At 36.9% G+C, this 27,628-nt stretch overlaps 1 protein-coding gene across 1 annotated transcript in view; it reads left to right on the top strand.

Annotated features, from left to right (window-relative positions):
- LOC124341860 (protein dj-1beta-like) overlaps nucleotides 1-27,628 on the top strand; it is a 113,374-nt gene that overhangs the window by 76,732 nt on the left and 9,014 nt on the right. The gene's annotated exons all lie outside the window — the stretch shown is intronic.

Here is a 27,628-nt window from a genome sequence, read left to right as displayed (position 1 = left end):
ATATCTTTATAGTTCCAAAACTTAGATTATCAAATGATTTTCAACTTATTTTACTTTCAATATGTTTAACACTTTAACATTGATACCTAAAAGCAAAAAAAAAATGATATTTTGTGTTGACTTTCAGTTTTCGCAAATCAAAACGATTGTTTTCTATCTTGACTTTAAACATTAAAAAAAAACAATACATTTAATCATTTCAAATTTAATTTTACCTCAAATGCCATCATTTCATTTTTCTTCTAATCCTGGGTATTACTAGAATGGGCGTGCACTAATATTTGTGGAGTTTTTCTAGCGGGCAAAAAACTGAAATGAGGCCCGAAAACTTCTTTGCGCCAACCCACTTAAATGCGCGTAAGGTGGAGAGGTTAGGCTAGGTAGCCATGAACGCATTGCCCTACGCGCATTTTACGGTATTCGCGTGTATTCGCCCGCAGAAATTTTCGACAGACATTTCAGTTTTTTTCGTAAGAAAAATTCCGCGCATATAAGTGCAAGCACGCTCATTCTGGCGACACACTCTTAACTTCGTAACAATTTTCGACGACACTATGCTTACAACTTTGAAAAATTTGTCCCTTTTCCCGAAATCCAAACAAAAAAAACGATAAAAACGGTTTTTCGTCCGCGTTTAACATCAAATCAATGGATTGGGATTTTAAAATATCAGATATTTTGTCTCAACCCAAAATCCATTCATCAAGAAATCATCCATTTGTTTTTTTGTTTTTTGTTTTTTTGTAGCAAAATATTAAATTAAGATGAATTTAAATTTGAGGTTGCTGATGCACTGGCTTAGGGTGATATTCTGTTCGGGAGTTACGGCAGCACGTAAGTTACGCAATATTTTAGTCGATGATGTTGTTCCAGGTTTCGTCGGATGACTGTCCGTCGCTTCTTGGTCGTTTTGTCTTATCTATTAAGATTCGAACAATGTAAGAGTCTTTGATTACAGTAGCGAATGCGCAATGCCCTCGTACTCTTCCCGAGGAGAATTTTCCCGTTGTGAAACGCGATTGCAATACTTTCTGTTTTTAATATTTGTGCAACTGGTGTATTTATCGATTGCTATTATTCGTTGGCAATACAATGAACCTTCCCAACTCTGTTGCAAGAGCCCCAAATTACTTCGTATATATGCATATTTTGGGTGTTATTTTATAAAAATATAATAATTTTTTATTGATGTTTTCAGATTCTAACGGGAATAGTGCAAGTTCAACAACTAATTGTCAGACTGCTGCCCACTTTCCAAACACATGTAAGTGTTGTATTTGGTAAGGAAAAATTCTTAAGAGTAAATTTTTTGTGTTAAATTTAGGGTCTCACCCTGGTAAAGGTCATGGCCGGTATAGTCCTAACAGTTCTTCTGCATACCCAACTACTGCCTCTACTTCCCACTTCCCACTGACTGGTAATAGTTATTTATTTATTGGTTTTCTTTTCTTAAAACTAAATATTGTTGTTTTCAGATTTAAACTATATTGGAACCAGTGCACAAAGTACTGCTGGCCAATACCCATCAACTACTGCCTCTACTTCTCACTTCCCAACGACTGGTAATAGTTATTGATTTATTGGCTTCCTTTTTTAAAACTAAATAATGTTGTTTTCAGATTTAAACTTTGGACCAAGTGCATCAATTACTACTTGTGCAGATTCTCAAACACATCGTAATTTGTGTTTTTTTTTTTAAATTTCTTCTCTTGAGTAACATCTTAATTTTCTTGACAGATTCTTACACTACCAATATTGTTTGTCCTGGTGTAAGGGAAGGGAATCAAGGGAGTCCAAAAACATACTTCAATCTTGACACCCCCAAATCTCTCAATAACAGTAGTAAGTATACAGTTATATTTCCTTTCAAAAAGTACTCATCTCTAATCTTTACTGATTGTTCTTAATAGGTTTCATTTCCAGTAAGGAGTTTGAATTTGTTATTAAAGGACTGACCAAATTGACTGTTTTATCCGAAGAAATGTTGCAGCAGCTAAAAAATGTCAACACTCGCCTATCAAAGCTAGAATAGAGTGAAATTAACACTGAAAGTGTAGATGACATCACACTGCCTGATTTTCCAGTGCAAGCAGTGGTGCGAACGTCAATTACTGACTTACGTCAAATTTTAACGTTACGTCGTACGTTACGTCAATTTTTCGGTTTTTTGACGTTTACGGTGACTTTGACGTATTTGAAATTTTTTGCTGACTTTTGAAGTACACGTTTAACGTAAAAAAAATTTTTCCAGTCATTTTCGAATACGTAATTTTTAAATTTGGCAACTATTTTGTTTCGTCTGAAAATTCGTCAATTATTCAATTATTCCTAATCACGAGGTGAAATATTAATTTAAATTCTTTTAAAAATTGCCCTTGGTGTATAATATCAATTTTCGAAAATTTTTACATAAAATAGTGATGTATTGATGATGTAACGTCAGACGATTGACGTCTGAAGAAAAGTGAGTTACGTTGACGTAATTTTTTTGACTTATTACGTATTAGTTTCAAATTACGTATGACTTTGACGTAATTTAATACTTCACTAAAATTCCGGTGACGTTCGCATCACTGAGTGCAAGACATGGCAGCATTCGACTTTCTTGAAGCCAAGCTGAAGGATTTATCTTTCAAAATAGCGTTTGTAAGTTAAAATAACAAACATAATAATTCAAAAGTGCCTAACATTTATATTTTAATAGGGAAAAGAAATAAAAAACTTGGAGGAAAAGATTTGAAAGACGCCGTGATCACGGCCTGGCATTTTGTAATTTCCATTTATCTAAGAGCCAAATTTAATTGGCTAGGGAATCCACGTGCTGGGAAAGAAACAAAAAGGGGACTGAAGAGTACGAATGTGAAAAAGGCTGTATTCGGTAGACTTTTTTACCGTACTTTATCCATTACCTGTATAATAACGTTTATTTTGTTTCATAATTACAGGCGTCATCGAACAACTGAGTTCTTATACCAACAATTATGACGTCATCAAACTTACGAAGAACGCCATCCGCCAGGCCCCACAGACAACGAAAGGGAGGGTAAACTAAAGTAATGTGTTAATGTTTCCTCTATTTGTAACTCTAGAATTGTAACTTTATAATTAACTTGCTTTAATCATGAACAGGTAAAATAAAAATACTTTTGCCACAATTTGGTTTTTGAGGCTGATATCTATTGCTTTCTTTCCAGGTTCAAGGAAAATGGTGTCCTGCTCCCAGTTAATAGTGTCGTAATTAATTAAGTTTTTGAGGTATTGTTCTTTAATTTGTCTTTTTACTTCTAATTTCTAAAGGTGTCAGACAAACCATTTCAGCTTTACCACAATTTATGAGAATAACTTGAAATACCAAGAAAGTAAGTGATTCATTCATTCATTTATAACTATAAAGATTAATTATGAAACTTATAGCCTCAGATGATGAAGCATCTGGTGAAGAAGATTTGGAACCCGTAGTTGAATCCTCTGAAGCCGAGTCTGATGATTCTTATGGAGTCCCTGCATCTGGTTCTGGTAGCGATAAGAGTGTTGATACTGGAGATTCTGAAAGTAAGTTATCATAAATGAAACATTAGTTTAACAATGAAAATTTTTACAAAAAAAAACAGTTGAACGAGAACACAAACGAGTCTTCGAACTAAGAAAGCCAAAAAGACCAAGTTGGCTTTGGAGGCGAGGAACAACAACACCTGGGACGAAGATAGCGACCTTTCGAACGCTTTCTCCGATTGTAGCATCGACGAGGATGGCGATTAGAATGTCAATGGAGCAAAATTTGAATGCCAAAAGAAAATTAGAAAAAGTCGAAAAAATAATTTCAGAAATGTCAAAAATTGCTGTGTCTCTTTCTATTTCTTTCTCTCTTTTTCTATTGATCTGGAAATAATAAATGTAATTTAACCACGACCAGAGATTGAATGTTTTGAAACATTTTTTAGGTTCTGGATGTAAAACGGGAGAATAAAAAAAAACTTTAGTTACGGGACACTTGGCCAGAGTTTTTAGCACTTAACTATGATTGTAACCGGAATTGTGCAGCTAAATCAAAACAATTACAAGTAATAAAAAGACGAAAAAAGAAATTTGAAATAATAAACTATCAACTGTGTCGTCTTGGAGAATAAAGAATTACAAAACCACGCGAATATTTAACCAAAAATTGTTTTAGGCGATGCATGCCGCTGGTGTGATGGCGTCTTGATGTAGGCCTATTTCGTGCTGGAAGATCATCATGTTACAGACATGATTAATATAAGGAGAACACGTCATCGTCGTCTTCATCCGAGAGGAGGCCGGAGTCGTTGTCGATCTGCCCCGCCGCTACTTTTACTGCATTACCAAATGAATACAGTTTGATGTCGTTGATTTGCTCATAAACGTCGCCGTTGGATGGCAGTGAAGATGCCAATGCGCCCCTTCCGCTCCGACTGCCGCCAGCTGATTTGATTTCTGGCTGGACTTGAGCTCGGATTTCATTGGCCTCATTTCAATTTGTTTTTATATTAGAAAAGGTGAAAAATTAATAGGATAAATAATAATCAGAAAAACGTGCACATTATGTTGACGGCTGGATTGTCTTTCCAGCGTCTGTTTGTTACCATTTTATGTCCATTTGCTGTTCGAAGGGTCGTTGGAAGCCATGCCATGTTCCACTAAGTGTTTTAGTCTTCTTTTTTAAATAGGTTTACTGCTTCATTATCATTAGCTTGGGGAACATTATGCCTATTGGAAGGAGCGGGGGAGGAGTTGATGGGCTGCTGGCCCTTAATTCTCTTCTCTTGGTAGAGAAACAAGACTCGACCGAAATATAAGAAAAAAACTCTACAAGTCGGCAATAACATTTCCGTAGAGAGTCTGCGGAGAGAAAACGGACGACAAGAAGTAGGAGGAGACGGTATAAAAAATAGAAAAAGAAGATTAAAAGATAGAAAAAGAGAACTTTTCTTTCTTTCTTTCTACACCGTTTGCATCATTGCAGCGAAAGTCTAGAAGGGCCGTTGAAAGTGCTCACGGTGACGTGGCCTTCTTGAAGCTATGACTGTGTACTGTCTTTTTTTTCCCGAGACGTTTAACTTGCAACGACTGTCTGAGATGTGTGTGTTAAGCACAGTACGACTGAATGATTTTCGTGTTCTGCCAAGGATAAATGTGCTTTGTTTAAGGTACTCAACTTTCAGTTTAATATTAAATTCCTAGATAGTGATGTAGTTAATCCTTGATTCTTACTTACAGGTGAGATCCATAAGAAAAACTGGTTTGACGGGGAGAGATTGGACTCGAAATCCATCAAATCTTACTGAAATAATATGCTTCTCTTTTATTGAAATTCTTTGAGTTCTGTTTGTTCTCGCCACCGACGCGTGTCTTGTTCTTCTTGCGGTTTTAACATTGAAACCGATGTCGACATCAGAGCGAGAGGGAGTCCCCGGCTATTATCTCACCAACAATAACCACTAAAATTTAGAAAGAAATTTCTCCGAGTGATAAAGAGACGATCAAATTTTATTGTTATCAAATCGATTCCCAGAAAGAGGGCCGAGCAAATGAAGTTGGTGGTCGCACAAAACTTTCCACAGGGCCAGCACTTCCATCGTGTGGTCCAGCAACTGTTTCATGGCCAGCAAAGACTTTCCTTCTTGCATTTGAGCTTCCTAAATAAAACAAAACATCAAAGTTTAGTACATTATTACAAAAAGATTCGGCTAAAAATGTTCATTTTCCGGGAATTTATAAGAAATCTTCGAAAACATAAAGAGTGAAATTAAAATAGGGGAAGATACGTAAAATGTGAGCGTTATATTACACGGTTTCGTCGTCTACGTCGGTTACGAAGATAGGGACGGAACGATGAGACGTGCCACGTTTTTTTTTGGGGGGGGGGGTCAAGCATCGTCAGCAGGTGCAATAGAATTTTCGCTAGAATCCTAACCACAAAATTTTTACTCGCATCAAAGAAACGATAACATTTGCACAGTTGTATTGATATCTAACGTAAGAACTCTAAAACTGACTAACGTTGGCCATAACTCATTTGTTTTATTCGCAGAATGCTATTGAAAAAAAAAACTAGGACATCACAGGATAGCAACAATGCTATACTGTAGAAAGAAAATCAAATGTCAATCAACTTCTTCTATATACGTCGGTTGCGGCGAATCCAAAAAATGTTATGAAATAATTACGTAGATGGAGACGAAACCGCCGTATTTTTGGCGCCAATTCTGTAAGAAATGTGTTTTTCATCATTGCCGGAGGGTGCTACAGTTACCAGATATACTTCGCTTTTATTGGATTTGAAAAAATCGAGCCCACGTTCTGCGATATCTCGACATTCCCGTTGAAGAGTCGCCAATCATTCCTTACTCGAAATTCCGCCGACAAACGCAAGAAAAGTGTTCGTACCAAGAAAGCCACATAAAAAGGGCCAAATTAGCATTAGAGGCCAGAAACAACAATACCTCGGACGACGATAGTGATCTATCGAACTTCTTTTCGGATTGCAGCATCAGTGAGGATGAGGATAAGAATGTCAATGGAGCAAAATTAGAATGCCGAAAGAAAAAGAGAAAAAGTCGAATTAATTTTCTGAAAATTGTCAAAAATTGCTGTGTCTCTTTCTGTTTCCTTCTCTCTTTTTCTATTGATCTGTAAATCAAAAATCCGACTAAAACGAACCAAACAAATTTATTTATTATTTAGTGGCCACTGGAGATTCAGTCCCATCCGTGAAATCGGCTATCGTAGCAATACGACAACACTCAATCCAGTTGCTAGGATCTCACGACATTAAAGGCTGCTGGGCCCTATTGGATGAGCTATTTCCACGGAATTTTTTAACCGGCTAAAAATCACGGCCCCCTATTCGGGAGGAAAAGGAAAGCCCCGCTATAATCAGAAACGGCTACAGCACAAACCGTATACACCAAGGTTGGCAAATTACAACTCTGACCACCTTACAGCGGAGGCCAAAGAGAAACTTTGTGAACTTGCAGAAGAGCAGCAGTACCAAAATTTTCTAGCAAAGGAAGCTGCAGCTAAGGCAGCTGCGGCTCGAGAGCAGAGGGAAACTTTTTTCGAACTATCCAACTTAGAAAGAGAACAAAAAGAAATTGATCGCAAAAAACTGGAATTGGCACACAAATATCACGATTCATTCGGTTCCAATACGGCATCCAACAGCCTAGCCGTCAATTCAGTACTGGTGATTCCGCCAATAACCCCGGCGAAAGGAAGAGCAGATCATTTTCGTCGGCTGTTCGGAATAAAAGACCCCCAAGAGGAAGACAAAGAGGCCGTACACAAGGAAACCGACGACGAGGATAAATTATTACAAGATACTAGTTCCATGGAAATTGTGAAAAGTTAGGAAAAATAGTTTTCAATGACACTTACGGCCCGCGGTAGGAAACTCGGTTTATGTAAAGCCACCGTAATTAAAAATAGTTGAGAAAGAGGCCAAGAAAATCTCCTAATGACGTCCCTAGGACGTCAGTGTGCTTTATATATGGGCATGCTGTTGAGTTGCTGAATACGCAGACTCCGAGGGTGCACCTGGAAAACCTAGTTGCCAACGAACACAAGAAATCCTCTTCCGCATAACAGCGAAAGGTTTCTTTTGAACAGAGAGAGAAAAAAAAACAGGGCGAACCTTTTATTTTCCCTCCTTTGTCTGGACATCTTTTCCTTTAATTACACAATTATTGCGGAAGCACCTGAATTTGTTATGTAAGTGGCATCTGAACATGTTAAAGTGTCCAAATTTTGATAAATGCAAAAAAAAATTATTTACACTAAAAATTCTCGCAAGAGATAGCTAGCTTTTTTACAGTTGGAGGTTTGCTTTCAGTTAGGGGAGCTTTGATAATTCAAAGCTCCCTCTCAGATACTCTCTCAGCTTGGTGAATTGGAAAGAAATGGGAACTTTGCTTTACTTGGCGAGTTTCCCTGCCTCAACCTCAACCCTCTTTCGGCTGGTATAAAAAATAAAAATAAAAACACATCATGGCATCTAGTGGTCATGATAGAATATAGGTTAAGGGGTAAGTCCGAGAGATTCGAGATTCACAAGAGTGGTTAATTCCGGGGACGTTCTGTGCATCGAGTCGCCGGGAATATTCCACGATATTGGAATTACCAGTAATAGTCTGGGAGCTGGGCGACAAAAAAAAGAAATGATTTAGCAAAAGATTTGAGGCTAAAATATGGTTTGGGAAAGTATGACCCTCACGAAAGGCACGTCTGTCGACTGGCGGCCGGGGCGTTCAAGCGTGACGTGATCCCGGGGTCGGCGGGAACGGTAAAAAAATCCACTTTGTTTAGAAAATCTACTTTATCTTAAAAAATAGATGGATTTAAACTTTATTGAATTTCCGACAGACAGACGTCATAATCTTGGGCCTTGGGGCCATCACAGTCCGTGTGTAAGAAATTTCAAAAAATTTCTGTCAATTGTGAAAATGGCAACGCTGTATCCTTAGCGCATAATTTAAAATAGAGAGATTTGGGGAGGATATGTGAGTTTTCAACTAAGTAAATATGAACAGAAAATGCAGTAAACAGTTTTTTAAAATAAAATTATGCATTTATTTTGTTTAACCGATCAATTTTTGATTATTTGGTAAGTGTTATTGGCAGCTTAATTTTTGCGGTTCAAATTTCTTCCCTGTATTTCCCGCTTTTTTTCTGCTCCTCTTTCGTGACAGTATACCGAACGTCACGGGAAACCCTTGACTAACAGACGTTACGGTACCATGGGTTGTTCCCCGCTTATGTGTATGCGCTCTGATGATATCGGAAACAAACGCCAATCGCCTCTAGTTCTAAGAATGAAGTGTCTCTCCTCGGAGCTATCGACCAATACTCGTTATTCTTATTCCTTTTTGACGATATCTTTTAAGTATATTACTTATTTATGCTATACATATAGGCCTACTTGTGTATAGTTTCCCGTGCTGTTGAAGAGAGACGGGAATCTCTCTGGTTGTCCCGTGGCCAACCACTTGTCCATCCGCATCGAATAAATCGGGCGCTTCACGCTATTGCAGCTGAAGTTGGCGTCGACCAATTTGTCCCGATCGCAGTCTTTGCTTTTGCGAATCCAGCAATAATATTTGTGGACTGAAGTCACGAATATCGTCCGCTGTCACATGGATCACGTCGATGATTTGATCCAGTCTCTCAGGCTCATCAATCAGAACATTGAATAACTGGGCCAACTGTTTCTGTTGAACTGGAACTTTTGAAAGATATCCAACGAGCTATCCAGGACAAAACTCTGGGATTTAAATTATTTGGCGATTCCAATAAGAACAGTTACAATTGATTATTTCCAATGGTTGACTTAGGACTACAAAGAACTTGGAGATTTGTTGAAATCTCTCGAAAGTGCTGATTCTTCAGTAGGGAAAGGGACGTCGAAGGTGATAATCATTTATATATACGTGGTTATACGCTCATTTGTGATTCTTGACGCGTTATCTCTCTCTGTAAAAAAAATGACCCGATAATGCAGCTGTGTTTGAACAAGCATTCCATGTTCTGACGATAAGAAAATGTTGATTCAATAACCTATTACCGTTGACTTGGTGTCGTCTTCATTTGACTATCATTGTAGAAATTTTGAAAAAGAAAATGTGTGTTAGTACAAAGGTTGCGCTATCGGCCAGCATTGTCAACACCTTTCACCGCTGTTCGAATATCGATTAATTCAGTTCTAAACGTCAATTTTGTTAAATAAACAAATCATAACACTTATTAATTATTGTATGCAAAGTGAATAAACCAAGATTGTATCAAGCAAAAATGGTTTCTCACTGATTTCTTTTTTAAAAAGGCGCGTAAAAAAGCAGCGTTGCCATTTAGGAAAAATTCGTCGCAGGTCTATAAATTGCGCTACACACCTGAATCTGGTTGCCATTTCGCACCAATTAAAGACGTTTGGTCTTTTACCAATATAAAGAGCTTTTCTTTCTCTATTTTATGGTGTTTTTGGTTTACACTAGACGCGATTTTGAATTTTCACTCATATTTAGTGTGACACACCTTATTTGACCAAAGGTTGAAAACCTCGCGTAGTCATATGAGAAAAAATGTCATAATTGTGAGTGCGCTATTTATATATTACGCAGATGCATGGCTATATAAACAAAGACAAAACTCAGTGCTGCTCATAAATCTACTGTAGTGTCAATAACACTAAACTTTTCTAACATGAAAAGCACCTCTTCGGTAAATTTGAAATTGTTAATTTTGGCGTTGTCAACCTGTTCGATTGTTGGCATGCCTTTTGAAGAAGATAATCAAAGGGTAGTATTTTTCAAAAAATTGCTAAAAGATTCCTTCTTGTGGTATTTTTTTGCTATTAGAATGACGTGTTGGCAAACCGAAAATTTCCAGTATTTCCCAGTAGTTCTCCCCCTTCAGGACCGGCCCAACCGCCAAGTAAGGCAAAGCTTCCGGAGCTCGACGAAAGGAGCAGCGCAGTCGAATTCGTCGTCTGAGGAGAGGGAGGGGGCAAAATGTCGACTGCTGGACTTTACACAGAGTAACTCATCTCCTTATCTCTGGGTGTCCATGTTGTTTGACAACACATCTATCATATTCATTGGTGTGAACAATGTAAGTGAACGAGACGACGACTTGCTTCAACGTAATATTGATCTGGAACGAAAACTACAAGTATCTAACTCAACAATCAAAGAACTTAAGAGTAAGCTGAAAGAAATGAATAGCAGAAATGAAGAATTGTCTTTGAACCTTTATTCTTATTTTATGGAGAATGACGATTTGAAGGTATATTATACCAGATTCAGTAAACACGCTTTTGAGTCCATTTTTGAAGATTTGTTACAAATTAAAGAAAACAATAATTTTGCATGTGATTTGCGTCGTAAATTCTTCATTACATTGTTGAAACTTCCGCACAACTTTAGACTAAGGGACATAGCAATTAGATTTAACATTTCTCGCTTAAACGTCTGAATATTTACATAAATGGATTGGAATTGTGCATGATAGGCTTTTTTCTAAGATTTCTATGGCCTTCAAAAGAATTACGTTTAAAAACTATGCCTATGTGTTTTCGGACTGGTGAATTTTTGAACACCACTGCAATTTGGGATTGTTTCGAAATCGAAACTGATACACCACATACTCCTAGTGATCAGGCTGGCTCTTTTTTGTATAACAAACAACGCCCGACTGACAAAATATTTATCTCCATAACACTGAGAGCAATTCGGTGAGCAATTCATCACCGCTACACATTGTGAAATTGGGTTTGACACCACCTTCATTTTACGGTGTTGCTGCAATAATTTCGATACCGTAAGCCGTATAAATGACTTCACTTGGTTTTATGCCCGATATCTCGAGATCTTTCAAAGTGTGAGCCTAAAAAAAACGCACAAATGAGAGGAATGCTGGCGATGAACATAGACGAGTATCGGAAAGCTCGAGGAGGCGGAAAAATGTCACCGCCATTATCATTTGAGCTCTGCAGTACATGACAAAATCATGCACATATCGCTTTTCACACAACCAATTCTATTGTTGCATAGCCGATTTCTCTTCCAAGAAAAAAATAGTGGACGAATTAGCAATCAAGTTGTCACGCTCGCCAGCAAAGCCAACCAAATGTTGTGTTCACTACAATACAATATGCCTTTTCTTGGTGGTTAATTTCTCACTCTAATTAGTCTACATGCATGCAAACCTCCTGACACACGAATGACAATGGCCATTTCTGGCATCACACATGCCACACAAAATTGGTCAAGGCCGTTACTGGGGGAGTGTGACAGACAGCAAATTTTTGGGCAGGTTATTTTCAAATGCTGGGAGAGAGAAGGACGAATGAAAAAAAAACTTTCAAAATTGGCCATCTTTCCACTGAGATCGCTTGTTCACCATGTACCCAACCTTAGAATTAGGCATGTAGTGATATTTAAACAAATCAGATACATTGGCCATAGGTAGGTGAAGATCGTTGGTTTCATCAGAACGGTCGTGTAAAATCATGTCGCTTTCTAAACTCAAAATAGAGCCGTTGGCTGCCGCTTCAGAAATTATATGAATTTCGTAGTCGATGCCCGTCTTCTCCTTCAAGTAACTTCTGATTTTCCTGTAAAAAGAAATAAATTATTTGCACTGCCATGTTTTCCTAAGAATCTGTTTTGACAGATGATTGGAGGTGACGTGAATCATTAAAGGGTCAAGGGAGAGAGTGAGAGAAATAAACCTTTCCCCTCTTGACTCTCTTTCTCCCCGATCGTGATGATGGATCTCTTGAGCTATGCTTTTGGCTACCCTTCTAGTTTGGCAAAGCCATTTTTACTCCATCTCTCTCCCGATGGATTTATACATGTGTCTGTGTCTCTCTCACTCATATCGTAGGCGCGCGTCTAGGACGGAGTCCACAACTCATTTTGGTTCTATTTTTTGACATCCACGACGTTGAATTCAATTTCCTTTTGTTTTGTTTTACCTAACATTAGATTACGTGTTCCCAACCCAAGGCCAAAAGAAAAATACGAACTCTTCCCAATAATAAATATTTTAATTAAATACCAACTTTTAGGCAATTACAATTTGAGATGGCACAAAAGTTCCCCAAGAAAGATAACGATACATTCAAATGGATTGCCAATATGTACGTTTCCTTGGAGGCTATCTATTCTATTTAAAGTGGCAGCTGTTCAAAGTTTCTCTTGTTACTTCTCTGCACGGTCCCAAATCGATACAAATAACTCAATATAGCGAAATTAATGTTTAAGGGATTCGCACAGTCAGCAGGATCGGGATCGGTCAACCGGTTTCTTTTTTGGCCATTATCACCGTTGCACAGCAGCAGCAGCATCTCGGCTGCGCTGATGGTCATTGCACGTAACACGATCGAATCATCACAGTAAAAAGCCACGTCCACCCATCCCCTTATTTTAAGAAAAATATTTTTCTTACCTGTAGTTATCTATTACGCTTTGGCGCAAATTTCGGAAAAGATGAGGCGGAATAGCCTGCCCACTTGAGGAACGGGTAACCAGGACGATGAAAAAGCAGTTCGCCAAAGACTGAATTGGCACTAAAGGTGGCATTAACCAATCTTTGGAGCTGCCATCTTGAAAAAATGGAACCAGTTTGTTAAAGATACTGTTAACTTTGTATCAAATGGATGGAAACAAGTAGTAATTGAAAGTGGGATTCTAGAGAATTTAAAACATGGTTATTTAATTCTGGCTGATAGAGGCTTTCCACTTGAAGAATTTGTAGCATCTAGAGGAGCAAAGTTCAAAGTCTGCTTTCATGAAAGACAAAAACAGCTAAATGAAATAGGAACGGAGAAAACGAGGCACATTGCCTTTGTTCGCATACATGTTACTCGTACGCGTTTCAAAATTCTGAAGGGGCCAATCAATATTAGTTTTTTGAATACTGTAGATAATATGCATTCTTTTGTTGATAAAATTATAAAGTGTGTTGCATTTTCACTAACCTTTTACTTAGTGTTATTCCTCTGGATTGATATGTGACAACTAACGCAAGTCGTGTTTATTACACATTTTCCGTATCGCATCGATAACTTTTGGCTTACTTGTATCACTGAAAGTTATTTACAAATTTATTTCTCGCAGGGGTATTCTGGTATTAAACAATGTGTTCTTTAGCAATTTGGCTGTCTTTTTTCATCTGCTTGCATGGGTCGCATTCGAATTGATTCGCTTCTTACCTATGGCATCTAAACAGAACTTATGATACACGTGAGCACGACAGTTTTCAATAGCGCAATGTACGACAGCATTATTATCATCTGGTATTTTTACTATACCATTACAATGACACATCTGTGAACATGTAACTTGAATAGAGCTAATTTTTTTCCATTGTTATCCATTGTTGATTCCTGTATTTGAATATTAACTATTTCATTTTCATCCATTGGAGCAATTTTGTAACGGGTTTCACTCCAATACTTTGATAGTATTTCCGGGAACACAACCTGCACTACGTACAATTTTGATTTGGGTAAATGTGTTCATTAACGAATGTCTCATGAAAATCAGTACAGAAGCAACCAAAATCCTTAGAAGTGTAGACGCAGACAAACATTTGTAGTTGAACCTGTCGAGACAATAAAAAACAGAAAGAATTAAACAAGATAATATATTGAGATAAACAAACATTATGAAACCTGGTAGAAGTAAGGATGAGATCGATTAAGGTGAAGTATTCCGTCCTTATCTACAATGAGACTTTTTGTCGTTTGTGGCAGCTTCTCCCAAAGTATTATGTTTGTGAGAAAAAGGAGATTTGACTTCAATCACAGCTTTCCCGTGACAAGAACACACGAAAATACCATCTGGAGTTGCAGCAAGTTATCCGTGTGTGATAGAAGCATGCAATCCAGCACCATGGACCTCTTCATGTTGGTAAAGATCGGACTCTTTGTAAATTTTTTCAATTGAGTAATTCCATGGCTCTCGTTATTTATTCAAATGTAAATATATAAGGGTAGAATTAATATAACATTATTTTTTGTCATAATATAGAAACCATACTCAGTAGCTTGTGATCGGAACGTAGAATCACTCGGGTAAACCACTTGTTGCAACAAAGACTTCAATGGGTTGTCTAAAGGGGTTCTAGTTACTTCAAATACTTTACTAGCTGTAAAACTACCTTATCTGACCTTGTACCATTGCTAACAATTTACTTGTTTTCGAGTCAACTTTTCTATCACCTGTTGTGGTTTACGGGTTACCGAAGAATCTGAAAGAAGATTTTCTAATAGCGCATGGATTTCAGAAATTGGTAGATGTGCAAAACTTTTTTCATAAAGTGCACATAATCTTGCTGAAAGTAGAGTATGAACTAGAAAAGGAACACAGTTATCATTGAATGGTGATATTAACCTATGAAATGCAATGCTGTCTTGTCCTTTGTCAAGGTTCTTCAACAAAGTATTCACTGTATCATCAGATGATTCATCGTATTTTCGGTCAAATTGTCCGGTCAAATTTTCGGTCAAATTGTTCCTCTCTTAGCAGTTTTCTCTTCGAAATTTTGTCGAAATTTCTCTTGGAAGATACTTTAGAAATAACAACTTATAATATGTAGATCACACAAATAAAATTAATGTAAAGCATGCACATAAAAAGAGTATTACAAATGATGCATACTGGATGGTTGGTAGCATTCTTATTATGCCACCGCTGGACTTGATACTATACGATAAGATACGATAGTACTTGATACAGTTTCCTCAGACAGATTAACTACTTCCCACAACACTACTCCAACATGTGAGCATGTACCACTCAATTTATGGTGTATGAAAATAAAATTAATGTTACGTTACAATTAAACTTTGTCGACAACATGAACCTCACCCTGCTTTACAATCACAATGTCCAGAAAGAATGTTTACTTGGTGCAGCAATGCAAGCCAACTATTTCATGGGGACTGGCTATAAGCCATTGAATGTGTAACCTGTTAAACTATTTAAGAGCTAATTTGTTACTTGTGTGTATGTCTATACAATTTATTCATACATACAATTCCTTTGACAAGAATGATTCCATTTGATATTTTAAATTTACAAATATATATAAGGTATCCGTCAACAAACTTAATATGTGACTCCATACTCATAACGTTTTTGATTGATTCAACCAAATAAGTCGTTCCTACTGGTCTGTTTAACTAGAGATTTCAACTCGTCTTTAGTTATTGTCCAATACAGTAGGGGTGTTTTAAAGGGACATTGCTCTGAAAACTAGGTTTGTCTAGGATTTTATGAAGTGGTTGTCTGTTACTCTTTTCTTTGCATGATTCAGCTGCCAGTACCGATCCTACGTTGACAAAGGGAAAATTCTTTTTTGATGAATCAATAGGCATTATGATGGAAGTAAGGTCTTGCTCGAAGAAACTCCCATCTGCAGAAATAGATAATAGCTGAAATTACACAAATCAAGTTTAGAATTTATATACATACCGTGATGGTAAACAAATCTTATTAACCGGTGCCGGTCGCAGAAAATAAATTTCAGCAAAATTTTTGTTTGCTATGTTATCTCTCATTTCCTGTCACAATAAACCATTTTAACTTAAATAACGTTTAAAAACTACCGATCGCAAACAAATCGTTTTTGCTACACTTCCAGTGACGTTGCAAAACCGCAAAACCAAAACTATTTGCACTTAACTTATTTTTCCTCCAGTGAACGACGTGGATGACATGGAGATAACTCTCAATCTCCATATCGCTTGACTGTTTTTTCCTATGGGCCTTGACACATTGACCAGATTTCCGACACTAAACAAAAACTAGTAAACAGTAATTTGAACCACTGTTTCAGAAATGTATTTAGTCAATTTACTTCAATCAAATTTTTATTGTAGAATGTATACTTCGAAAGGAAAATTAGAGAAAGAAAATCAAGCGGGTGAGCTACGCTGGTTTAGTTTGCACCAATATACATTGAAACATGTTATATTTTGAATCCTGTTCAAGAAATTTCGAAGCGTGACTGTAAGAAATAGAATGGTTATCTCAGAATAAATTTCAGATAAAAATTTTCTTTGCTTGCTTTGCAGTGGGTGGAACACTGTTTCTAGGAAGGCTCCGACTGGTAGACGTTTTCACTCATCCTCTACATTCCCACGATTGGGAGGTGCTTCGGTGGGTGGTTTCTGGTGGGAGCAGTGGGTGCAACACCGTTTCTAGGAAGGCTCCGACTGGTAGACGTTTTCACTCATCCTCTACATTCCCACGATTGGGAGGTGGTGGCGGCAGTGGCGGCGGTTGACGTCCGCGGATTGAAAAAAAAATTCACAAAGAACTGAAAACAAAAATTTCTAAACCTCAGACCTATGAACCTCAATTCAAACCTCAGACTGAGTTTTTTTACGTTTACAGGGAAATTTATAGTTTTGTTAAAATTCTTTGGCAAACAAACGAAGCGAACATCGGCTCCGCAAGTCCGTCTATTTTCCTATTTGCCTCCTTCGATGTGTTTTATATTTTTTTATAGTCGCACGAAAATTACAGTGTATTAATGAGGTTTTTATTTATTTAGAAGATGGGATCTAGTCACTCCATGCTGGGATTTCCACGGACGATGCGCGTTATCAAGTCTCGTCGATCCTTGCCGGTTCTTCTTCATCAAAGGTAGGACCCAAGAGGGATCATTATGACTCTATCGAGTGTCGATTTACAATGCACATTCTCACCATCCGTAAAGCTGCCGAGGGTAAAACACGGAACTTTAAGGCACTCGGGATGTCTTCCAATTACTACAGACCTATTGTTCTATTTCCTTGAATATCAATATTACTTGTATTAGGAAAGAAACTGTTTTTTTAGTTAGGTGAGCAGGATTTATGTTCCTGTCATTTGGATTGTTTTTTTTTATTTTGACGAAACCATTCTACTTCTAATTTAGTTTGGAGTTAATAACTACTACTACATTATCACCTTTTCTTGTTTGGCAAACATTTCCGTCGTTTACAAGCATAATAATATGGTAACTGTACTCTCTACTCATAATCAGCTACAACGCTGTAATACCGTTGTACAATTAAGAATCCACCATCTTCTGTATTTTGAATCTTATTCTCTATTTCTTGTACTTAGTAAGAAAAAGAATGTTGTTGTGTGATTAAAAGGCCGTTGTTTAAAAATGTTTTTATCGTGTTTATGCGTCTGTCTAATAGTCCAAATCTTTATTTATTGGAGACTAATCCGAGTATAATGGTCAAACTTTCTAACTTAAATTCTGAACATTTGGGCATGCCACGGGTAAACCAAAGAATTTTTTCTGTGAGATTGCTTCGATTGCTTAAAGCTGTAGCGGAACTAATAAAAGCTGGTGACGACATAATTTGATAAACTAAATGTAGTTTTGGCAATTGTCAACGAATTACCATAACTTTTGTCGTTGAATACTAACTGGGTATTATCGTGATAGGTCTTATCTCTTTCAACTGCAGTTGAAGTGATGCAGTTGAATAATTTTTTTGATTTAGATAGATAATTTATAGTATGTATAATCCAAATATCTTAAATGAGTAACGAACTGAAACTCGAGAAAATTTTTAAGTAGCACACTAAAAATATAAAATCACTTTATTGCATACATGTGATTTACTATTTGAAACTCATTTTTTGTAATTTCATACAAGGCGTTAAAATAATGCATCTAATTGCGAGTTATTCAAAGAAAAAAAGCACAGGCCTATTTGATAATTAGACATAAGTAGCTGGATGATGTAAGTAATATAATCCAGTTGGTCTTCCAAAGCCGAGTTTGTTCTGTAGCACCTTTTGATCCAGCGAGACCAGTCGTGCCAGCTTGTTTCCTTTTTGCTCCGTTTAAACCAAATGATCAAATTAGTCGATGGATCGACAAATCCCTTTGGACCTCTTTCCCTAGAAGGTCTGATGTCTGTTGAGATGAGCCGACATCTTCCTTTTTTTCATTCAATGGACCCCTGTCTCCCTTTTCTCTGATGGTGTCTCCCTTTTGTCCAATGTTTTCCTTTATGCCTGAAAATCTGGTTGTTCCAGATAGACCAGTTTCTCCTATACATTCGTACAAGGTCAAATATTTAGGTAATACCACATTTTAAACGGATAAAATGAAATAATGAAGAAAAATTCGTTAAATTATTTAGCAAAAAATCAATAAAAAGTACTTCTATCGTAGGACTTAAAATTTTGAACCATGAAATCTAAATAAAAATATTTTTTACTTAAATATTCTCCCTTATTACCCTTAGGTCCAAGGTCTTAAATTCCAATTTCACCTTGGACACCAACATAACCCTTATTATCTCTCTTTGCTCTCTTAGGTCCAACATTAACTCCGATTTCTCCCTTATAACCTTTGGATCCTGTTCATCATTTACTCCGATATCGCCAGTTGAACCTGTATCTCCCTGCGATCATATGAAACAAAAGTATTGAACAAATTGATAATTCTAACCAAGATCATTGTAAACAAGTGATCCACGACTCAAGTAGACCGAAATCCGGGAGCGGCTTTCCAGATCTAAATCCGGAAAAGGCATTAGTCATTTTTGTCTTCGCACGCCGGATTTACCTGCGTTTGCAGAATGACGAAATTCCCACACGTTTAGGAGTTATTTAGCTCTAAAGTTTGAGTTTTTTGAATTTTGTCAGAAAGTGGGGGGGCTTCGACATCAATTTTCGGAAAAGCAGGGGAGCTAGGGAAAAAACTAATTTTTAAAAAAGGTTTGATGCAATCTCAACCACCGAAATCCAAAAGGAATTTCCTTTCCGGATTTTATTGGTTGAGATATGACTAATTTAGTTAAAGGATAATTTAGCTGGTTTCCGTCCCTGGCTTGCAGCCATTTTTTCGTACGGTCCGCTGCGCTCCTGGTGGAAGCCAGCAGAAGGTCTTATGTATCAGCCTTCACATTAGGCCCATTGAATTTATAGAGGCCTTCAAATATAGTGAACCCAGAAGCTTTTCGGCAGTTGCAATTGACATTGATTGCTACGGCTTATAGCCTGGAGGGACTTATGCACCACCTTCTGCTGGCTTATTAATTTGAAAATTGGTGCCCGATCTTCATTTGTTTGTATTTTCTGTTTCGTCTCGCCGGAAGTCAAGACAAGTCCAAACTTGTTTTTTCCCATCCCTCTCCCGTTTATATGTTCTAGGTGGCGCTCACCTCTACCCCACGCCCTTTTCTATTGTCTTATGTCACCCTACCCCTAATTGTGAGGCCTAAAGAATTTCGCCCCGTTTTCGCCAGTCTGGCCGCAGCAGCCGTTTTGGATGGTCAGTCTCGTCGTCGTCGTTTACTTGAATTAAAAAGCGTTTTTTCGTGATGCCTCGTGCAGAACTTGATTGCGTGTTTTTCGGCTTCGTTCATCCGAAGCCATCGTCTTACTGTTCGTGATTTATTGTATTTTTGCTGTGAATACAATTTAGTGCAGCGAATGCTGCAGAGTTGGCCAGTAAAACTTGTGTTTGAGTTTTATGCCCAATATTTTATGGTGCATCGACCGGGAAGAAGAGCCCCTGAGTAACCTTTCAGAGATCGTGCCTTTTTCTGGGATTCGGCAACTAAATTAGAGTGGAAGTTTCGTTGAGGAGCAACTTGGTTTGAATACTTCAACACTGCAATCTGGGCACTGACTACACTGAGAACACTGAGAAAAATAGAAGTAACTGAGAACATAAATGTGACAATTACAGTTCTTGCGAGAGGACCACGCAATAGAACAGACGATACTTCAAAATGAAAGGAAGGCTAAAGAGGGGAAAGGCGGAAAATGGCTGGGGGTTGGCAAATTAACTACTATAGTATATATGATTTCATATGGATTGACGTTGCTGCTGCTGCTCGTCTTCCTCCTCGTCTTCCTCGAGACTTAATTCTGATGAAACTTCAATATCGCCAATTTTATCTTGAAGGTCAAACACCTTCCCTTTGCACACATTCAACTCCCCCTTAACCTCGTTCAACTCCACTTTAACACCGTTCAACTCCCCCTTAACATCGCTCAACTCCCCCTTAACATCTCTCAACTCCCGCTTAACCTCGCTCAACTCCCCCTCCAACTTCCCTTGGAGCTCTTCTTTCTCGATTTGCATTTCGGAAACCTTTCGTTCTAAACTTGTCATTTTTTTACTGAGATCTCTTAATTCATCGCTTTAATTGTCATCAATGACCCTAGACTACAATGAAAATTATTACGCGACTTAATTTTATAAAATATTATTTTTTAAATAACCTTGCTGGAAGGAGGTTTTGCGGGGACATTCCGGAATGAAATTCTATCAGAACGCCCAAGAATAGGTCCCTCATCGGGATTTGTCATTTTTTTTTACTGAGATCTCTTAATTCATCGCTTAAATTGTCATCAATGACCCTAGACTACAATGAAAATTATAACGTGACTTAAATTTATAAAAAATTATTTTTAAAACAACCTTGCTGGAAGGAGGTGTTGCGGGGACATTTCGGGATGAAATTCTATCAGAACGCCTAAGAATAGTTCCCTCATCGGGATTGATGTTTCTATGTTCTGAATGTTTTTCTTTGATGTGGCGATTCAAGCTATTATTGTCTTTATAAGAAAGATAACATGTATTTGATGGTGCATCACACTGGTACCTATTGAAAGAAAAGAAAATTAAGCGCGCAACAATCAGGACAATTCTCTCTTACTCTTAATTTCTTACCTAGATTGCTCTAACCGATGCAATCTCATTCCTTCTCTAGTCTGCGATTCAGCTAGACATGGAGGAACATCGGCGAGGGAAGGATCGAATTTCATGGCTCTCTTGTCAGGTTTGTAATCACATCGGACCTAAAGTTCAAAAATTACGGATTATTGGCAGACTGATTGGTGTGAACAAGAAATATAAAATGTATTTACTCTATGTCTGTTCAGTCTGGTAGTTCCCATGATTTCATCCGGAATAGTATCTTCGACCTGTAATTTAAAAATTGGTAAATTACTAATAACACAATAAACGATGGATGACGTTCAGGCCAGCCAACAAAACACGGTTGTCACTAAGCCTGTTTCCCAGGATATGAATGTAATGGGAGCGGAAGAAAAAAATCCCCAAAACGTGAACACTTCGAGGTCATTCAGACTGCTGGCCTGAATGACTAATGCATGGTCACAAATGTACAGGCGGGAAGAGTACTAGCCTGAACGTAACGCATCCCAAAAAAAAACACTTCAAAATACAATGTAAAATTACCAAATTACTATCGCGCAACGCTTCGGCCATATTTCGTATCTCGCTGAATCAATGAGTTGTAATACAGTATTCACGTGTCACTGCTAGAAGAAGAAAAAATAGGTATAAAATTTAGGGATGTGAGATAAGAATTGAATTTTTATTGATTGATTATCGATCATTGATTGCTACGGCTAATAGCCTGGAGGGACTTATGCCCCACCTTCTGCTGGCGTCCACCATTTCATTCCAAAACATTGAAATGTCAAAATATGTTTTTATACTAACCCACATCCCCCTTATCTCCATTAGGTCCAATATATATCAACTTTGATTTCTCCCTTATTACCTTTGGACCCACTATCACCCTTCACTATCTTCCTTTCAACCTAGTGTAATATTCTCGTGTGTGTATTCTCTCGTAGGCTCTCAATGCCTACACAGTGCACGGTACATGTAATGAATGACTGCACTACTGTGAATGACTACAGTGAATATACTATTGACTACAAGGGGCAGCGCGTTATATAGTAGCGGGTGGTATATCATATTGCATTGCTACGGGATACATGATATATCTATTGAGTGCATATGCTATAGCTACGCTACACCTAGTAAAATGATCAAAATAACACGTAACTTATTGGTTTAAAAAAACAATACATTTCACAAGTGAACGCCAAAATAAGAAAATCCTATTCATAATAACCCTTATCACACAAAGGTTCAGTCTCATAATCTCCTTTAGGTCCGGTATCACCGGTGTTTCATGTTAAAGTCTTTCCTCTAGGCTCAAAAAAACACAAAGTCTTTCGATTTTGTCTGTGACAAAAACACACAAAGTTTCAGAAGTACAGAAAGTACATAAAGTTTAAGGTATATTTTTAGTTGAACGTTTTTTATTTATTTAAAGTTGTGTTTGTATAGAAGTGTCGTTGGTGGCTGACATCGGTTGTCTCTTTTTTATGTTATGCAGAGAGTAGGGAAACGCCAGGTTTGTTCTTTTTACGTTTAGTATCTTGCGTGATGAATTCATCCATAAGAAAAATTTCACAAAAAAACGAAAACTCAGAGGAGGATTCCTAAATCCAGCAACCAATCATAGCCCAACTTATATGACCAAAATTTGAATCATACAAAAATTATGTAATATTAACAAAAAAACCTACAGATTTATAAAAAAAAAAACATTTAAAAGTTTGAAAAGCCAAATACTCTATATGACTTGAACATCCCATTAAGTGTAAGCATATTCAAATGTACAAGATTGGCTAGTCTTTGCAACTACAGTACTGCAAGAATAACTTCCTTTACCAATGTTAGATACCATACAACTTGAATGCCATTGAAAGAATCGTCTATACTCCCATCCATACATCTCATTCTTTGTAATAGAGCTTGCCGTTTAAGGTAAAAAGGCGTGATGTCTGACTAAATTGCCAAGTTAAATGTAATCAGCATTGCATTCCGAAAGTCATTTTCACATTTTTCTTTCTTTTTAATGTCTCAAATGAAAATGATGTTTCTGATTCATCACAAACATTGATGATACCTAATCTAGATGGCATGAAAGTTTGAAATACAAATTTCATCAAACAGAAATAATAGATTTTATTTCAATTTGCATTGTGTTCACATGTAACAAACTGAAGACACAAAAAAAAAGAAATATTATCCGAAATCATGCGGATTTGCCTTAAAACCCCCAAAAACAACTAGTTATAGAAGACATATAAGTGCGGAAAGGTTTCAAAACACTGTAAGGTAACAAAACCTATATATATCGATGAGAAAAATTTTATAACTCCAGACGACAATCGTCTCCATGAACAAACAAAGCTTTCTAAATAGGGAGTATTTGAAATGCATTTTTACGATTAACACCGAAACAAATTATTTTATACGGGATTCAGCTGTTTGTCTTCTGGTATTTCCTTTGCTTCACGAAAAATTTGATCAGATTCTCCGCTTAGATGGCTTAACCCATGCCTCAAAACTCGAATTAAGGTATCATTTGGCTGAAACAGCAAGCAACTCTACAAACCAAATTACAACGTTAAGCAAATTATATTTCCTAAAAGTTTTTGAAATACATTTTCCCAGTTGAACTCGTAGGAATCTGTTATCTGTATATTTCAGAAGTCGATTACTTCCACTCCGATAATGAATTTCAATGGTGCAAATATTCGCTGATGTTAACCTGAAAACGCCGCAGTTTTTTTTTATTTCATCACTAAATTCACAACCACTTATTCCTTTCTTTCGTTTCTTTTTGCTTTCTTATAAAAAATGGTTTTTAAATCAGTTATTTAAACGGATTGCTCATGTTTGCGAAGGAAGTATTTATCTATTCTCTGGTAGCACAGTCCAGTATAGCTCTGGACTAAGAACTACAGCTTCACAAATATGAACTTAAGTTCAAATCAAATGCGCAGGTTAGTTTTGAAAAATTATCCCATGATTGAAAAAAAGGCATACACATAAATCCAATTATTTCCAATATGCCATAGGTTATTGAGCAACCCAAGGAAAATGGCGTTCTGACATACGAATATCCCATTACACCCCTCATCGGTGCCATGACAATGCAACCAAACAGTATCATCAATTACATTCAATAACAAACCTTTTATTTAATTAATAGAATTTTTTCAAAATTCATAAATTACATTTAAATAGATCTTGATTGCATCATCAGTAACAGTATGCTCCTGGTTAAGGAATTCGGGAGGACAAAGAAGAAAAAAATCGAAGACACTTCTTGTTAAATGGGAAAGACGGTAATAGAACATTTCGTAATAACCTTTTCAAACTTACGAACCTTTCTTTTTCTTCTCCACGGAAATTTTTGAAGCATGGAATACATCAATCGAGCAATATATTTGAAATGCTACAGCCAAAGAAAAGTAACTATAATATTGCCAATTATTCAAAAAAATCAATTTCATCTTTCACCAGAATAAAATCAAATACATTTGTTCGTATCCACCTTTAGTTTCAATAATTACTTTTCATGAAATCAAACTGACACCTCAATGGGCCTACTCAACCATAATCAACTTGATTGAAGAATTGACAAGCACGCAAATCATTATGGTTATTTTTCAAAGTGCCAGAATGCAACATTAATAGTAATTCAATTGAGAAAGAACTCATTTCACTTTGAAAAAACTTCGGCGATCTCTTTTTTTTCATAAGTTGAACATATCAAACAAAAAGCTGTTACCATTTTAAACACTTAAGAAATAAAATAGGTTTCACTTTTGCTGCTGACAGCCTGACAGGTTACAGTACATGGCCTTATGTGGGGGGTATTGACCGGATCAAGCAAAGTCTGCAGCAAGTTTCGGCTATCCCCCGCCATGGTGCGCACTAGTCGACTAGCCGCACGACTTTTCGCTCTACTTACCCGAACCAAACGGAAAAAGCTCTATTGCGCATGATAATGATGCACACATGGTTCAAAGCTAAATTTTTTAAATTAAATACAGAGCTAAATAATAAGAAAATAGTGACTTGCCCCCAGGCCTTTTAGCCCCACTCTCCCCTACTTGAGGAATTCATTGTGGATTTGGATGTTTAATTATGCAAGCCAAATAATGAAATCCCGAAGAAATCTATGGCAAAATTGTTACCACTTTCTTTTACCCCAAACTGGGTTTCATTTTTCTCCTAAGAAAAAAAAACAGTATGTCCCTGTCAATAGGATTTTCTATAGTAATTCAAGGTATGATGTATTAAATTTGTGTGAATAACGTTCGTCTTGTCTTTAGAATTAAAGTTCTCGCTAAACCAAAATCAGTAATTATTTTCGAAATTCTATTAATAAATAATAAAATGCTATGTTTACTTAGTTTCTACCTAACAAAGTTTTGATTGTAGTTTTTTTTCTATTTTTAATTGAAATATAAGTATTTTTTTAGTTTATTCTTCTGCAATCTATGATTTTTTTTAAATTAATTACACAGTTATTAACTTCTCCAAAACTTTGCCTATTTCTTTTTCTTACTTGGTGAATAGTTAGATATACAGAATGCAAAATGGGGAGTGAGCAATTTTATTTTCCCTTATTATACTTTCTACAACTTCAACAATCAACTAATAAAAGAAGTCGTGAAAACTGGGAATCTATATGAAATCAAAAACTTCCTTTCCTCGACAGCATTAAATTTCTGGTTGAGGTTAATGTTTCCCTTTGATTGCAGTTTTCACCAAAAAGGGCACATGAAATAATAGAAATACATTTGTATGAGTAACTGATAAAAAACGCTTCCAATGAGTTAAGTCAAGGGATTCTTACCAGCCTATGTAACACTGGCGAAAATTTTCGTGAGAAGTCGCTTCATTATTTTATATATTATTCATTCATCATTATTTAAAAAGGTTTAAATATTCTTAGGTATGAAATGTATTTCAAATATATTTAACTGTGAAAAACATAAAAAATTATATTGGGCCTGAATGACATTCAAGTCCGCCTTTCAGGCCCAATTTTTGCGACGTTCAGGCCCAATAAAAGTGGGCCTGAAAGACGCGGGCCTGAATGACCGGGCCTGAACGTCGTACACCCGAATTAGGAGTTCCACCTGTCGGTCAATATTCAGGAGGTACTGAGGAGGTATATTTTGTATTTATTCACGCTATGCTCCGTAACGCTGCGTTAGTGGCAGTGTGAACTGTGAACGCACCTTTACATCCCATTACATACATTGTCCCGCGTCCCCGAAAGAATCTGCGAACCTCGCAGATAAATAAACCGTTCCCTAATATAAAATAATAATGTTAAAGGTACAGACAAATAAGTGTCTTACAGACATTATTAAAAGGACATTCCTAAAAACCGTCTGCGGTCTTTGGCAGCATTAAATCGCATTGCGTTTTGTCGAAATATAGACAGATTCCGGATTATTGAAGTATACGTTCTTGGAATTCCTTTTCAAAAGCAGCTTATAAGAAACGGGGCATTCGGACCACTTCTTGAGACTTGACACTGGTTCAAGCTGAAGCTTCCCTATTCCTATGTTCCCTGTTCCTATAATAAACTGTTCTGCCCTGCTTTATAGTTTATACATTGATTTTGACGAACCCTGTTATATTAATTGTCTTATGTAAGATCAATTGTTACAGATATATTTAAACTATGATTTTTCAATAATAAATATCAATTTACAGTCACTGCTACTTTTACATGAAAGAAGATGGTTAATTCAATAAGAATTGGTTTTTCAGTTGTGTTTTAGTATTTGGTTGCTAATTTACTTTCTAGCCTAAAAATTTATCTCTTTTACTGCCATTGATTATGGGTTTAGGGCTGTAACCCGAGAAATGAGGAGATGTTGACGAAAAATAGGAGTAGGAAGCTCAACATTTTTTTTTTTTTTTTTTTCACTTGACGGGCGCCGGTGCAAGCCGCGTCATCTATTAATCAATTAGTCTAATAAATAAGCTCGTTTTGCAACGTGCCTAAGTTACAAGAAAGATGAAATTCAGAGCCCGACACTTTGGTAGGATTTTTTTCACTTTCTGGGATGTTATATTCTTAAGCAAATACAGTAATTAAATTATCTACGCTGGATGCACGTCAATAGCCAAAGTTCCGTTTTTCTTGTCCGCACAGCTTCGCAAATACAACTCTTCAGTTTGACTGATAAATCATAAAAGAACTGATAAGAAATAAAAGAATCATTAGGAAGAATGAAAGATGCATAATTATTAGGAAAACGGTCAAATTTGTGAAAGAGGTTTAAGTATTGAGCGTTAGGTGGAGACAACCAATGAACCCCTTATCCGGCCAACCTGGTTTCAAAACTGGCGCGCCAGAACTACGTCTTCTGCAATGTCCTGGCGCGTATGGAACGCCAAATGACGCTAATGAACGCTAAATTAATAGCTCTCGAGT

This window comes from Daphnia pulicaria, chromosome 6 (genome assembly GCF_021234035.1).
Source record: "Daphnia pulicaria isolate SC F1-1A chromosome 6, SC_F0-13Bv2, whole genome shotgun sequence".
Classification (NCBI taxonomy): domain Eukaryota; kingdom Metazoa; phylum Arthropoda; class Branchiopoda; order Diplostraca; family Daphniidae; genus Daphnia; species Daphnia pulicaria.
This window is presented reverse-complemented; position numbering and strand designations above follow the sequence as displayed.